General features: G+C 45.0%; 1 long non-coding RNA gene and 1 other non-coding gene across 2 annotated transcripts in view; both read left to right on the top strand.

Annotated features, from left to right (window-relative positions):
- LOC145722801 (uncharacterized) overlaps nucleotides 1-15,085 on the top strand; it is a 287,389-nt gene that overhangs the window by 3,549 nt on the left and 268,755 nt on the right. The window lies entirely within an intron of this gene.
- TRNAI-UAU (transfer RNA isoleucine (anticodon UAU)) lies at nucleotides 5,695-5,788 on the top strand. Its single transcript has 2 exons — nucleotides 5,695-5,732; nucleotides 5,753-5,788. It is a non-coding gene; the product is annotated as a tRNA-Ile (tRNA).

Raw genomic sequence — 15,085 nt, forward strand, 5'->3', positions numbered from 1 at the left:
ATCCGGACAAATTAAGTTTTCAGTCACTGCATTACCTTGTCTGCAATATGAGGACGATCGTCACGTTGCAGGTTTGCTGTGAGATTAAATAACAGAACACAGGTCAAGGCCTGGCCGATATTCCAGCTGCCAATAAAACGTCATCATCGTTGAGGGCAATGTCCAATTCCATCCCTGCCTTCTAAAATTTCATCTCAATAACTCAAAAGGCATTTACTGTTTACTCATTTGCCAAGCAAAATGTGAACCCCTAAGGATTCCCAGATAAACCTTTATCCTCATTTCTCAAGGAACTAACATCTAGTCAGAGAGACCAATCTAAACTCGTAATTACAATAAAACAGAAGAAGTGCTACCCCAGAAATTAAGAAGAAAATGTGTGAGCGGCGTGGAAGCCAAGCAATGAACTCTGGAGGAGAAGTTGGAGGAGGCTCTCCCTGACCAGATCACAGCAAAGCTTAGTCTCAAAGGAGAAACAAATTTGACCTTGTGAAGAAGGAAATACAGGGCCAAGGGTTCAGGCTGTGCAAGATTAAAAGTTGCAGAAGGTGCCCGGTATACTTGACGAAAGCAGTCTCATGCGGTAGAACCAGGCTTGGATCGGCACAGAGAAAGGAACTGGGGCAGCAGGAAAAGAGGCTGGAAAGGTACCCATTTCCTGTACATTTTAATGCTTTCTTTGCATGTCTGACATGCACACACAAAAAAATTAAAACATTTTGAAAGATAGGTTGGTGCCAACTTGTAAATAACTTTATTTATCAAGATAAGGAATTTATCCTGAGGGCAAGGAGAAGGCAAAATATGTACTTTTAAATTTTATTTATTTATTATTATTTATTCCTTATTTATTTTTAATTTTACTTAGTTTGTCAGGGAGAGAGCACAAGCAGAAGGAGAGGCAGGCTCCCCTCGGAGCAGGAAGCCCAACGTGGGACTTGATCCTAGGACTCTGGCTGGGATCAGGACCTGAGCCAAGAGCAGATGCTTAACCAACCGAGCCACCCAGAGATCTGAAAAATGGAACCATTTAAGGAGAACACTGTCAGTTCTGTGTCTTAGGAAGATTGAACCAGGCACTGCTAGGGGCAGACTGCCGTGGGGGAGAAGCCACATTTGGAGACCCCATAGTCTGGGCAGAAATGACAAGGACTGCTCCGGCCACTGAGCGTGAGGAGGGCTCAGAAAGGGGAACAGAGGTTTGGTTGAGGTGGAAAGGATAGGCCTTGGTGATTCATCAAAAGTGATGAGCAAGGAGAATTCAGGATAATGTTTATATTTATGGATCAGGAAATTCCACTAACCTTCACTGATTACTAAAAAAAAAAAAAAAAAAAGTATCCTGAAGGAAATGAGCTCCAGGTTCTAGTCCCCAAAGTCCCTTGTGTGGCCCTGATTCTACCAGGACTTCCTTTGAGTCTATGAGCTACCCCTGCATCTTTCCAATAAATTCAGACTTTTGTCATCATTGAAGGTAGTTTTGGATAAGGTTTTGTTCCCTGCAACAAAGAGTCCTGAATAATAAAATAGTGAAAAGATTCCATTCGCGGAATTTCCAGAGGGCTGAGGATTTTTATCAAAGCTCAGGATTCACAGGTGGAGAAAGAACTGTGGTTACTTTTAGGGAACTACTTCCAGGGGACCAGGAACGTCGGGGGTGGGGGATTGGGCCTAAGGAATCTTCAAGTTGAGAAGGTTTTCATTCCAAGTCCCCAAGAGCCAAAGCACACTCATCCCTCCCCACACCCCAAGTGTGTCTTCTCTCTTAGGAAAACCTAAACTCCTGGAGTCCTAACCCATATGTGAACAAGGATTAGCAACGGGCAACTCTTTCTGGTCTTACACAGCGACTAAATAGGAGTGTGTGTGCGGCTGTGAAGTCTTGAATTACAGGTTGGACATGATGTTTCTGTTACAGTTAGCCTCTCACCACCGCTGAGGTCAGGCTAGCCATCTTTTCCCAGGTTTCTCCACCATTGTGACTGGTATTTGCTTGGGTCCACTTGGATTGGTTGCTGTAAAACTCACCGAAGCCAACAGTGATGGGAGCTGACGAAGCAGAGAATTCCTGATGCGAGAATGATCCTGCTGAAGATGAAGTGACTATGATACTTGACATATGTTAAGAAATTTAACAATTCTAAATATTTAAAAACAGGCTTGACCAATGCGAGTGTGGTGTAGGAACCCAAAGTGCAGACTCCTCTGTCCCTCCTGTTTCTTTCCCCCACCCACCCCATGCCTCACTATAATCTATTTTACAAATTCCCTCTCACCTCCAAGACATGGTTCTTACAGAATGTTCAGGAGAAATGGATTCTAGGTCCTCTATGAAGGCAAAATTCTAACATTATAGAGCAGGAGCAGGTGCAGTGAACAAAGATGATGCCATGGCATTGAATCTGTGCCTGGAACTAACAGCACTCAAGGGAAAGCGTGGAAACCCACAGATACGGTTCTGGATTCAGGACCTACCCCAAGAACTCCCAAAGCCCCAAGATCACTCACCAGATAAGAAAACCAGCGTGGCGCTGAGCGAAGAGGATGAAAGACGAGTAGACAAACGCGACTTTCTCTTCCTTGTGTGAGCTAGTTTCTTTCAAAATATACAGACTTCGTAGCAGCAATGCCAAGAACACACAGACACCTGTCCCACAACGTGTCTGCTCAGCTTAGTCTACAGCCTTAGGGCGAAGTCCCAAGACCTTATTTCCGCTAGCTCCCCAACTTTGTTTCTCTCCTTTCGTTTGCATTGGATTATCTTTTTCCTTAGTAGTCCCTGACAAGTTTCTAAGAGGCTCCGCCCAGCACAACACCACCCCAGCCCAGAGCCAGGATGGTCAAGGGGATCTTCTTCCTCCTGTCCCTTATCTAGGATGAAGAAGGTGATTGTGAAGACAAAATACTGGGGGCTGGTGGGAAGCAGAGGGATGGAGGGAGAGGAAGCTGCAAAAAGATCTAGAAGGTGGTTCTAGAATAATGATTCTAGAATTGTGATTCTAGCTGGGCTGGTGTCCCTAAAGTCCTGACCCCGCCCCCCACCCCCATTCTGAAATGAGCCACTGTTCCTGCTGAGAGTGATGGGGTGGAAAGAGAGGCTGACAATTCTTGGGAAGAAGAGAACCAACTTGATTTTGATGAAGGACTCCCACCTGTGACCTCACCAGTGCAGATGGAGAAGAGAGCACGGAATAGGAGCTGGGAGCCGCCTGGCATCTCTCCTCACACAGGTGGAGAGGCTCCAAGCCCCCCACAGCAGGGCCGAGCCGGTGAAAGTGCCCACGGGGATGAGAATGCAGTATGGTCTGACGATCCCACGCTTCACACAAAAGGGTGCTGATTGGAAAAAATGTGAGGGGAAGGTAAATGCGTTCGATTTCCTCAGTTCCTTTGGGATTTCTCCCCATTCTTAAAGACCCACACGAGTCCTGGGTATCTGGGTGCCCTGTCTCACCACCCGGCCTGGAAGTCCCTGGAGGACAGTAGCCCTGACGTAACCTCCCTGATATCACACTTACCCCCATGCTTCACATGCAGGAGGATCTCAGCGAATAATTAATTGTTAATAGAAAGAGGGAAAAAAATGGCATATGCCAAATGCATTCCTTGGTGATGTCAAGAGAAGTAAGGTTGTTGCTGATGCTCAGCATTCCCTGACATTGTCACTTCCCAGAAATCATAGCCCCTTCCCCCCCTTCTCCTATGCTAATGATCCCAGTTTACATTTTCTCTTATTTCTTCTTTTAATCTTTCTGTTTCAGCATTCATCTTTTGATTGCACTCTGTTTTCTACAGCACCTTTTTTTACATTGAGGTCATCCTAACCTTCTCTTCCAGAGTAGAACCTTGTGGCCCTTTCCTGTGTCCCTATTGGTAGGAACATTCAGTGACATCATAAGTGTGAACTCTGCCTTCCAACAAAAAGTTGAAATCCTACTCTGTTGCCCCTGTTTTTAAAAAAGTATATCATTTCCCAGGAGCACCTGGCTGACTCAGTCCATGGAGCATGTGACTCTTGATCTTGGGGTCATGAGTTCGAGCCTCATGTTGGGTGTAGAGATGACTTAAAAAAATGAGGGGCTCCTGGGTGACTCAGTCAGTTAAGTGTCTGACTCCTGATTTCGGCTCAGGTCATGATCTCAGAGTTGTGTTCGCTCAGCAGAGAGTCTGCTTGAGTTTCTCTCTCCCTTTGCCCCTCCCGCTTGTGCTCTCTCTCTTTCTCAGATAAATAAATAAATGAATCTTAAAAAAAAAAGAAAGAAAACGTATCATTTCCCATACGTCTCCACCCGGCAATGTCTGTTTTCCTTGGCACACATGTGTCTCAAAAGCCATGGCTTATGCCCTTAGTTCTAACTTCTCATACTGAGTAGGCAGGAGCATTGTATTCCTGTACAAGACCAAAGGGCACTCGAGAGAGAATACAGGATAATCAGGGAAACATACCTGGGAAGACGTTAAGTGGAAAACAGTTTTGTGTTAAGGGTGCAGTGGGTCTTACTACACCCTTCACTTCCTTCATCAGAATGATATTAAGACATGGAATGCCTCTGACCCCACCCTTATGGGCTAGCACCCTGCTTGACCCATGGTGGACACTCTGCAGGTTGGTTGAGGAAGGAAAGATGGAGCAAGGCTGGGCCCCTTACACATTTCCCACATAAGAAAAGCTTAGGATTTTCTCAGGGTCTGTGCATCTATAAAAAATTCAGTACACTTCCTCTGGTGTCCAAATCTCCTTTATCCGTGTTGTTGAAGGCAGTGGGACATTGTTTAGTGCCCTTTAGTTCGCTGGTAATTTTTCTCTTTAAGTTGGAAGACAATCTACCTTTGAGAGCAAATACTATCTAAAAACGTCAAGAAGACTGCAGGGGCTCTTTTTCCTCCTTGGAACTTTATATACACAGTACCTTTCACAGCACTCCACGTTTTTCTATCTTACACCACAGTTTTTGTTTGTTCTGACAAATCCTAGGCACCTATCCATGAAAAATAGTAACTATTTTTTTTTAAGAGAAGAAGGAAAGTGCTTGGGATAGAAGTGCCCGCGAATTCTACATAATCTCTCTCCCACATGGCCCACCCACAAGAAAGACCCCGCCCTCTGGGTACACACCCTCACACCCGTACGGAGAGCTCCTTCCCCCATCGTCTCATCTCAAAACTCTCCGAAGTATGAGGTCTTTGTTTAAATCCTCGTTTAAGTAGCAGTGAGACGCCGGGGACTCCAGAGACCCCCTCCTGGGCCTGTGTCTGTCGTCTTCCCTCGATGGTTCCCGCCCTCCCGTCCCAGCGAGGGACGCCCGCGGGCCGAGAGCTGCGGGCTCGCTCCCCACCGGCTGTTGCTCACATCCCTTGGCGCAGCCAACGGCCTCCAACATCCTTCGCTTTCCAACCCGATGGTTGCGGGAGAGCCGGAGCGAGGCGCCGAGCGGCGTCCGTGCGAGCCAGCGCCCCGGCCCCTCGGAGGCCGCGCGAGCAGCGCTGTCCTGGGGGCGCCCGCGCGGCCGCACCTGTCCGTCCCGGTCGCCTTGCAAGCGGCCGCCGCCGCCTCCGCGCGCCGTCAGGACCCCGGCGCGGTGGCACCGAGCCCGACCCGCCGGGGGAGCGGGGGCACCCGGGCCGCGCCCCCAGCCGAGACGCCGGGCGTCGCTGCTAGGCCGTGTAGCCAGTGGCCGGGAGCGAGGCGCGGATGCTCCAGTGGCGCAATCGGTTAGCGCGCGGTACTTATACGGCGGTACGTGTGCGGGTGATGCCGAGGTTGTGAGTTCGAGCCTCACCTGGAGCATCGTTTTCCAGCCGGAGGCTGCCTCCCGAGAGAGAGAGAGAGAGAGAGAGAGAGAGAGAGGGAGACCCTTTCCTCTTTGCTTTCCCAGGCCCTTCCCGACCGTGTCCCACCGTCTTTGATGTGTTTGAGTTCGTTCTATAGCATGTATCCTCGCCGTTCGCCCGGGCGCTTTTGAAATCGAACGATGTCAAGCGCTTACAGACTGAATCCTGTTGTGCTGCAGTGAGTCAGCTTCTCTCTTTATCCGCTCCTGGTCCTGCAAGCGTTCTCCCGTGCACATCTCCTGACAGCCCGCCTTCCCACTTTGCTGCAACGGTCATCAGCTCGGGGAGCCCCTGGCGCGTACTTAGAAAGTGCTAAGTAACTTCCCTGCACGGATAAGCACTGAACTCCATGACAGGGAACTCAAAAGTGAGAAATTGTACGAGGTCCCAGCCTGATCAAAGTTCCAGCTTGGGGGAGCAAGGAAATACTGATTTCTGAAGGCGGCCTCGCCTCTAGTGCCCCCCCCCCCGACTTAAGTATATCCTGATGAACCAACAACCAGGGACCATACAGCAGCTTTTGTCAGCCGAGAAACAGAACCTGGCATCCTCGATGATCCAGCTGTCTGGGACTGGGAAAAGATGAGTGATAAAGAGCCCCCAAACCAGAACTCTGTAGAACAGCACAGGAATCAGCATATTGCTGTGCCTGAGGTAGGTGGGAAATAGGTAATGATTTTGACTTTTGACTCCCTTAACCCATTTTGCAACCCCCTCTACCTCTGTCAACCACCAGTCTGTTCACTGTATGTATGAGCTGGGTTCCCCCCCCCGCCCCCCCAAACCAAAAAAACAAAAACAAAAAAACCCTACTTTTCATGAAGACTGAGGCAGATGCAATAATTTTTCAGAGGCAGGATTCAGCCAAACTTCTATGAGAGTCAGGAAAACCAGCAGCAGGACACAGGACCACTGAAGGCTCCAGTCTAGGGCATTGTTCCTCACATCAAAGACTACAGAGCTCACTTAATTCTTACTGTCTTCAGACAGAATCTCTTAAATATCGAATTCACAATTCTTGGGCACAACTAATTTACCAGTAAGACCATATTTCCAATATCCTAATTAATTAACAAGGATAAATTTCACTAAAGAAAACCAATTTCTAGTATTTCATTATGTTAATTAGCAGACCCTCTGGTGTTTATCAAAGATAAAGAACACAGAAGTCTTTTTAGGAGTCACTTCTGCACTGTGGGTTTCTGTTTATGATGCCAACTCACCATCCTCCAGATTGTGATAAACCTGCACAACAGCCTGACCCTAGAATCATCTTAAATCATCTTAATACAAACATTTACATTAGGCTGTGCAGTTGATTAAATTATTGGTCCCTCTGATTAAATTATTGGTCCCTCTCTGTATCCATACCCAGACTGTGGGTGGAGAGTATGTCTTCATCCATAGTTGATTGTAGTTCTGAAATAGCTCTCATTCTCTTCTGCAATGTGACCTTGGAACTGCCTCACCTATCACTGGACTCTGTGTCTCTTCCCCTTGAAGTTGGACTGGATTTCTAACTCCTTGGAGCAATGGAATGCTGTGAAAGTAACATTTGTGAGCCCAGGCATTAAGAAAATACATCAGCTTTCCATTTTGCCTTTAGGGAGAACCTAGATCCCATGAAGAAGTCCAAGACTGTGATTTTCTGAGGAGGCTCCGGCTGACCACGGAGAAAGCCTACGCAGAGATTCCTGGCCAGCCCCCAGCTGTTTCCAGCCATTCCAGCTGAGATATCAAACGTGAAGGAAAAAGCCATCACAGATATTCCAAGCCTAGCGGACACCCCATGGAGCAGAGACAAGCCATCTCTGTCAATCCCTGCCCAAGTTGTAAAATCATAAGCAAATAAATAATCATTGTTTTAAGTCACTACATTTGGACGTAGTGTTTAACCCACTACATTTGAGGTGGGGTTTTTTAAAAATAGTTTTACAGATAACTGAAAAACATGGTCCCTTGACTTTGGGTTTGGCCACTGAACATGGGGCAGAAGGAACAGTGTGCTTATTCCCAGCCTGGACCTTAAGAGGCCTTGCCGATTTCCACTTGCTTTCTTGTATCTCTGCTGTTGTCATAAGAACAAGCCCCAGCTCGCTCAGTGGTGTGAGGAGGGGGCCGAGAGGCATAGAGAGAAAAGCTCTCCGGCTGTCCCTGTTGCCGGCAGACGGAAGCAGAGTCTCCCAGCTGAACCCGGCCTAGGTCAGATGACTTCTCCAACCAGCCTGTGTGAAATCAGTAATTATTGGCGTGTGCCACTGAATTTGAAGATAGTTCACTAGGCAGTAATGACTAGCTCTTTCATTCTGCCTTTGTTGAAGTGTTACAGACATCTTAAGAGGAGTTCAGAATTCAGTTTTTGAGGACCAGTCACAAAATCATTAGAAAAAGACAGAATATGTAAAGCATCATCACTCTGTCCATATTTTCCCATTTTTATCACACACTCTTACCTGACCTAGAGGATAAAAGGAAAGTAAGGCTAATTCCATGTGCTTTGCAGATGTATATATGGTCTACAAACTCAGAACCTACAGGCAATATTAGGCCTGATGCTTCCCACCCACCCAGAACAGTTTTTGCCACTTTCCTCAATTCCCTTTAGTGCCCAACTCCATGATAATGCCTTCATTCTCAGCAAGTGAGCTTCTCTTCTATTTCACAGAGAAACTAGCTCTTCTGATTCACATCACCCCTCTCCCCCACCCCCATCTCAATGTACATCTATAATTCATCTGCATCACTTCCCAGACTCCACGATTTGCCACCTCATCTTCCTAGGGGAAATCGCTCTGTCTCTCCTTTAAAGACTAAACTCTTCATCCCCACCTCCAAATTCCAACTCCCTACTGAGGATTTCACCTTAAGATATGTATATATACACCAGCCTGCCATCCTCTTTTACAAATTAATCCTGGCAGCGCCATCTGGAGGTAAAAAATACCACGTATGCATCGCACAGATGTATGAACATACAGAGAGATGCAAACAGAGACCTTATTGTTCTCAAGTTTTAAGCCATGAGATGGGCATAATAATGCAAAACTCACCAGTTCATAAGAGAACAGCTGGATCCAGTTTTGTGGCAGATAGAATACACTGAGGTTAACTGCTCAGATGGCTAAAACTTTTTCTACTGGTATTTGTGGAGAAGACACTGAGGATTTGTATTTGTCCTTGACAAGTAACCTCATGGAAATTGTGGGCTAGATGGGGAGGGGGCTTCTTTTTTTTTTTTAAGATTTTATTTATTTATTTGAGAGAGAGAGAATGAGATAGAGAGCATGAGAGGGGGGAGGGTCAGAGAGAGAGGCAGACTCCCTGCTGAGCAGGGAGCCCGCCGTCGGACTCGATCCCGGGACTCGATCCCGGGACTCGATCCCGGGACTCGATCCAGGGACTCCAGGATCATGACCTGAGCCGAAGGCAGTCGCTCAACCAACTGAGCCACCCAGGCGCCCCGGGGAGGGGGCTTCTAAAAGGTCTTCCTCCCCCGCCCTTTTTTCTTCGGTCTTAGGAATTGGGGGTGATGTAGATAAGAGTTCTTGAAGAGGTTACAAGCCTTTTGAGACAAATAGGGGAGGTTTTGGGAATGGTGGAAGCAAATGGGTAGAACGTGACCCTGCCTCGAGAGCTGCATTTCTCATTTTACAAGTTGTAAGGTAAGGAGAGTAGCTCCCAATTTCTCAAATAATTGGGCTGTAACTTAAATGACATCATAGATCCATCTCTCCAACTTCATTATCCTCCATTTGTTTCTTTCTTTCTGGGTACCTGGTTCTAATTTTAATGTAGGGTGGAAGACTTTGAAAAATTCCTACCAGGCTCTGAATATCAGCTTCCAATCTGGCCAACTTTTGACCACAGATCTACTTAAAACAAAATTATTTTAAATGTCTTATCATTTTCCAGCGAGAACAAAGAGTACATATTTCTGGCCGTATGGAATAACCCCCTTTGGGGGTAAGACAGGACCCCAAAAAGGGTGCATTGAATACTACCTTCCTGAGATCCAGAGCCACTCCCAAAGATAGCCCAAAGAAAAGAGCCAACCACCTGCGTGTCTCCAGCAGAAAGGCAGAAAGCCAAGCCAAGTTCTTAGGACATAAAATAAGAGCCAGGAAGTGATAGCTATCTCTGGGAGGCAAAGAATCAATAACCAATGGGTCTGGATTTGGAAAGGAAGGGACAATGTGAAATTTTCTTTTCCTCTCTCAACCGGGTGCCACAGACAGAGATTCAGAAAAGCTGTTTTTGGTAAGAATTTTTACCCTTTTCTGGCTTTTGCCAGTTTTTCCAGGATCCCCTCTGTAGGCTCTGATATCTACCAGAGATTCCCCCTGATTGTTTAGGGGAATAATGTATCAGTTTACCAGAAAATCCCTCAGTTTTGTCACTTCTGGGAGGGACCTGAATTGGGACCCTCTTTTGAAAGTGGATAGAGGGGTGTCTGTAAGGTGATTAATATGGCAGACTTTTGTTCATGGTCCCGTGAAGGCAATTCAGACAGAGGATTACTAAAATGAGTGCTCAGGTAAAGGAGGTTACAAGGCAGCAGTAAGAGTTATGCCAGTCTTTTGTATTAGGTACTTCTTGTGTCTTTAATTTTTTATCAGCTTTTTTTGGCAATGAAACTTTCAATGAAACTAGTTTTGGAATTTTGAAGCCTTTGCTTGTAAGTGCACTTCTTAAATGATCATCCAGTTGGAATGTTCTTAATAATGGTGACTATAATTCCAAATTATTCAAAAGTTCACCCATTTTTCCAGAAAGGCACAAGAGCCTGGCCCAGGGGCCAGGTAGGTAGATGGAACCTATCTTGCCTCTGGATTCCCTAAGATATTTTAATTATGGGGGCCTTATTTTCCAATAGCTCTTCTAAAACATTGGGAATCAATGTGTTTTTTGAACAGGATGGATGACTTCAAGAAGCTTCAAAAACAGAAACAAAGGAGTACTAGTCAGGGAAAGTGATGTCTTCATAAAAACAGAAAGGACAAGGCTTTTGAACAGACCCCAAATAAAGCCTGCAGAGCTCAAACAATGCAAAGTGAGCAGAACTTGAATCCAGGAGGAAAATTACCCTCAAACTCCAGGGTTGAGTGAGCTCGATGGACCCAGTGGATCCTGTCCCCTGTTTGCTCACCAGCCTCGGAGTTGTTGGGGGGTCTTCTCTGGATCCCACTTCTTTGACACCAACTGATGTCAATCTCAAAAATAAAATGGCTAGTTATTTTATTAGCAAAATGAGTTTCTTTGGGAATAGCAGAGGAATGACAATGCAGGACAAGCAAACTATGGAAGCACCACAGACAAGTCCAAAGAGACAAAGGAAGGGTCAGCTTTTATTAGGTTTTAGGAGGCAATTGGGGAGGGTTGATTTGAACAAAAGTTCATCAGAGAAGAACAAGAGTTTGAGGTTGTGGCGATTACTCCTTGGCTGCAAGTGTGGTTAGTGCGTTGTTTCTGGGGCAGGGAGGGATCTTCCTTCTTACTGGTTATGCAGGACATGAGGAGGGCCATGTGCAGGAGAGCTCCCCCTTCAGACTCCCCCTGCTCCACTTTAAATGAGGTTTCCTTTACTCATTTTCACACTCCCACTTTACTGGTAGCACAGTACCAGAGGCCAGAGATTGGGGGAAAACAGCGGGTGTCCCCTGAGTGGTTACTCTCGCCCAGGTCCTGCTCTAGGGCCTGGACGTGCACCAACCTGTGACCCCACCTCATTACTCTGGCTGGTGGCAAGGCCATTACTCCCCATTTCCCACGTGAGGACACTTAGGAGAAGTCATGTCCTGACCGACAGGGGTATTTCAGAAAATATTCCATCTGTATTTCAGAAACAGTCCCTTGAATCATGGGGAAGATAGATCCCCATGAAGAAACCCTGCCACGTTGGGAAGAACATACACTGAGAGTCCTGCCCCCAGCCACCCCCAGAGGGACATGCAGTCATCTACTATGGTGACTGTGGAGTGGATAAAGGGATAGAATCTGTCTTTTTGGAGATTCATGGTCATTGGCTCTGAACTGACAATACTTCCTGAGACCCCAAAATCTCACTGTGGATCACCAGTCGAGAAGGAACTTAATAGGGTTAGATGATCAATAAAGTTTCGTCTCAGGTCCATGGTTTCTTCTAAGAAATCCACTGTCATTTAAGAATTGTGGGTAATATATCGTTTAACTCTGGCTGCTTTCAAGATATTTCGCTTTCATTTTTACAAACTGGATTACAACTGGTCTGGATGTAAACATTTTTGAGTCTATACTGCTTAGAATTCTCTTAACTTTTTAAATCTAGAAGTTTGCATTTCACCAAATTGGAGGCATTTTCAGTTATCATTACTTGAAAATTTTTGTAAGATTTCACAGGCCAAATCAATGCTGACTTCACCTTCCTACTCTATTTTACTGGTAACAAAACTATGAATGAGAGGCAAGCAATAGTTGATGGGGCCCCCAGCCATGTCAGGGTGTTCTACACTTCCTAGCTTCTGCTTCCTACCTCCCACTCCTGTCCATGGGTAACAATTTAGTTATGTGTTTCTCAATTTGAAATTACTTTCTGCAGAAGAGTCTAGATTCAATTTCAATTTCTCAACTCAATTCTAACTTTTCCGAGGGAAGCACAGAATAGCACTTATTTGAGAACCCAAATGCCAGGGTCTCTGTGATCACTAATTTTGTGTGTCACCTTGACTGATCCAAGGGTTGCCCAGATAGCTGTTAAAACTGAATTTGTCCATGAGGGTGTTTCTGGAAGAGATCGGCATGTGCTCAATAGACGGAATGGGGATGTCCTCTCACCCATCTGTTAGGGGCCCTAATGAAACAAAAAGGCAAAGGAAGGGTGAATTCTTTCTCTCTTCATGAGCTAGCAAGTCCATCTTTTCCAGGCCTCTGACTTGGGAGCTCCTGGTTCTCGGGCCCTCAGACTTGGGTACTTAAACAAGGAGCCCCTTTGGACTCATAGTGAGCTACCCCACCAGCTTCCTGGTCTCCAGCTTACACACAGCAGACTGTGGGACTTCCCTGCCTCCTTAATGGAGTGAACCAATTCCTATCATTTCAGAGAGATAAGATATATAGATATAGATACTTCCTATTGATCCTGTTTTCCCTGGAGGACCCTGACTAACACACGATCCTAACCATTTTTTGTCACCAATCACACATCTCTGTGTTCATCTGGATACTTTCTATTTTTAGTACTCAATAACCTCTTCTTCATAATTAATTTAAAATGCTATTTTTAGTTTCATTTCCGAGCTCTTCCATCCCTTCTTTTTGGGTTAATTACCAATGACCAATTCAGAGAGTGCTTATTTTGTCTTGTTCTCTGTGATAGAAAAAGATGTCATAGGAAAGTTATGCAACTAAGATAAATAGCATAGTCCCGGCTTTCAGGCACCCACAGTTCTATCAGGAAGTTAAGCTCCTACACGTATTACAATATAGCATAATAACATAAATAAGTTACTTAAAACTGTGTTAACACAAAACCAAAGGGAAGTTTAGGAGAGAAGTAAAAAACTCAAATGTATACAAGGGGATAAAACAGATATAATACAGGCATTCTTAACAATGGGTGGAAAATGTTTATATCAATTCTAAGATTTTGTATTATAAGAGATGTGAAAGCAGTAAAAGAACATCAGGTGTTTTTCAAAACAGCTTGAGGACATATCTTATTGCCGGAATGATGAATTCTACTCAAATACCTATTTGGGTTCCACTTCAAGAAAAATACGAACCAAATTTCTTATTTAAATTACTGTAGAAACCAAATTATTGTGTAGCTCTCTGATGGGACACGAGTATGGGGCTGGAATGACAGTGGCAATGTGAGGGCATTAACAAATGTGTCTTGAAACAAGCCACAGGTTATTTTCAAAATAAATTTTTTATCCATCTTTAAAAAGATATATTCAAAGATTTAGCGACTCAGAAAACAGAGAGAGATGTAAAAGGAAATTCTACTTACTTGTTTCATTTACCCTGTTTCTCTGAAACCAGGTAATTCTGTTTTAAGTTTCCTTTGCACTCTTGCAAAAGAGGGAGATAAGATTGAGATAAAGTATTCCATTCCACTTTTGAATGCCATTGCTTTTGAATTCCTATATTTATTAATTATAAACACACCTTGCACATCATTCCAAAGCAATACATGTTGAACTCACCCATTCTTTCATAAGCTCAATAAAATCCCTTTGTATGGCTGGATCCTCTAGGATATTTTCACACAGCCAGCAAAATAACCTATTTGCTGGATATTTAGTTCATGATTTTTAAAAATCGCCACAATGTATAATAATTTTTATACTGCAATTCACATATAAGCAATCCTCCTAGAAATGAAACTTACAGGTCAAAGAGAAAATACATTAGTATTTTGAAGGAATTTGCCAATTATTCTCCTTCCTGTAGGAAGGTTGGGGGTAAAAGAGGCATCTTATAATCAGGAAAACTGGAATTAGCTTACCCTTCCCGAGGGGGGCAGGACGGACAGAAGATGGCTAAACCCCCGGAGGTCATTATGACCTCCTTCCTGTGTCAGTTCAGGGCTACCAGTCACCAGCTTTGCTGTATAACATCATATTTTAATTTGTTGAAGCTACTCTTCATTTTTTCTTTTACTCGCAGCCATAGAAAGTCTTATTTCAAACTTGCTACCTGAGGGATCAATGAAACAGTCCTTTTCTCAAGTCTTAATGAGAGTGCCAACATTCAGCCAGATGTCCATCTCTGTGAATCAGCACAAACGGGCTGAGAATTACATAACCGAGGGTTAAGACTTCTAGAATGTTTAATATTAGGCACTTATTGTCAAAGAAAGAATTTAAACATACAGAAATAGGGGCGCCTGAGTGGCTCAGTCGGTTAAGCGTCTGCCTTCGGCTCAGGTCATGATCCCAGGATCCTGGGATCGAGCCCCGCATCGGGCTCCTTGCTCTGCGGGAAGCCTGCTTCTCCCTCTCACTCTGCTGTTCCCCCTGCTTGTGTTCCCTCTCTCTCTCTCTGTCAAATAAATAAATAAAATCTTTTAAAAAAATAAAATAAATAAACATAAAGAAATAATACAATCTGACCAATAAAAGAAAAGAAAACAAAGCACCAGCAGGAGAACAGTGTGCGTGGCTCTCATCTCAGGGGGGTTGTGGTAGAGAACCTCGGGTTTCTGCAGGTAGCCGGCATGCTTGTGGTCCTTTGGAGAACACATACCATGGAGACACTGGCCAGCCCATGAGAC

The sequence above is a fragment of the Leptonychotes weddellii genome, chromosome 8, assembly GCF_054177405.1.
Source record: "Leptonychotes weddellii isolate Sample4059 chromosome 8, ASM5417740v2, whole genome shotgun sequence".
Classification (NCBI taxonomy): Eukaryota; Metazoa; Chordata; class Mammalia; order Carnivora; family Phocidae; genus Leptonychotes; species Leptonychotes weddellii.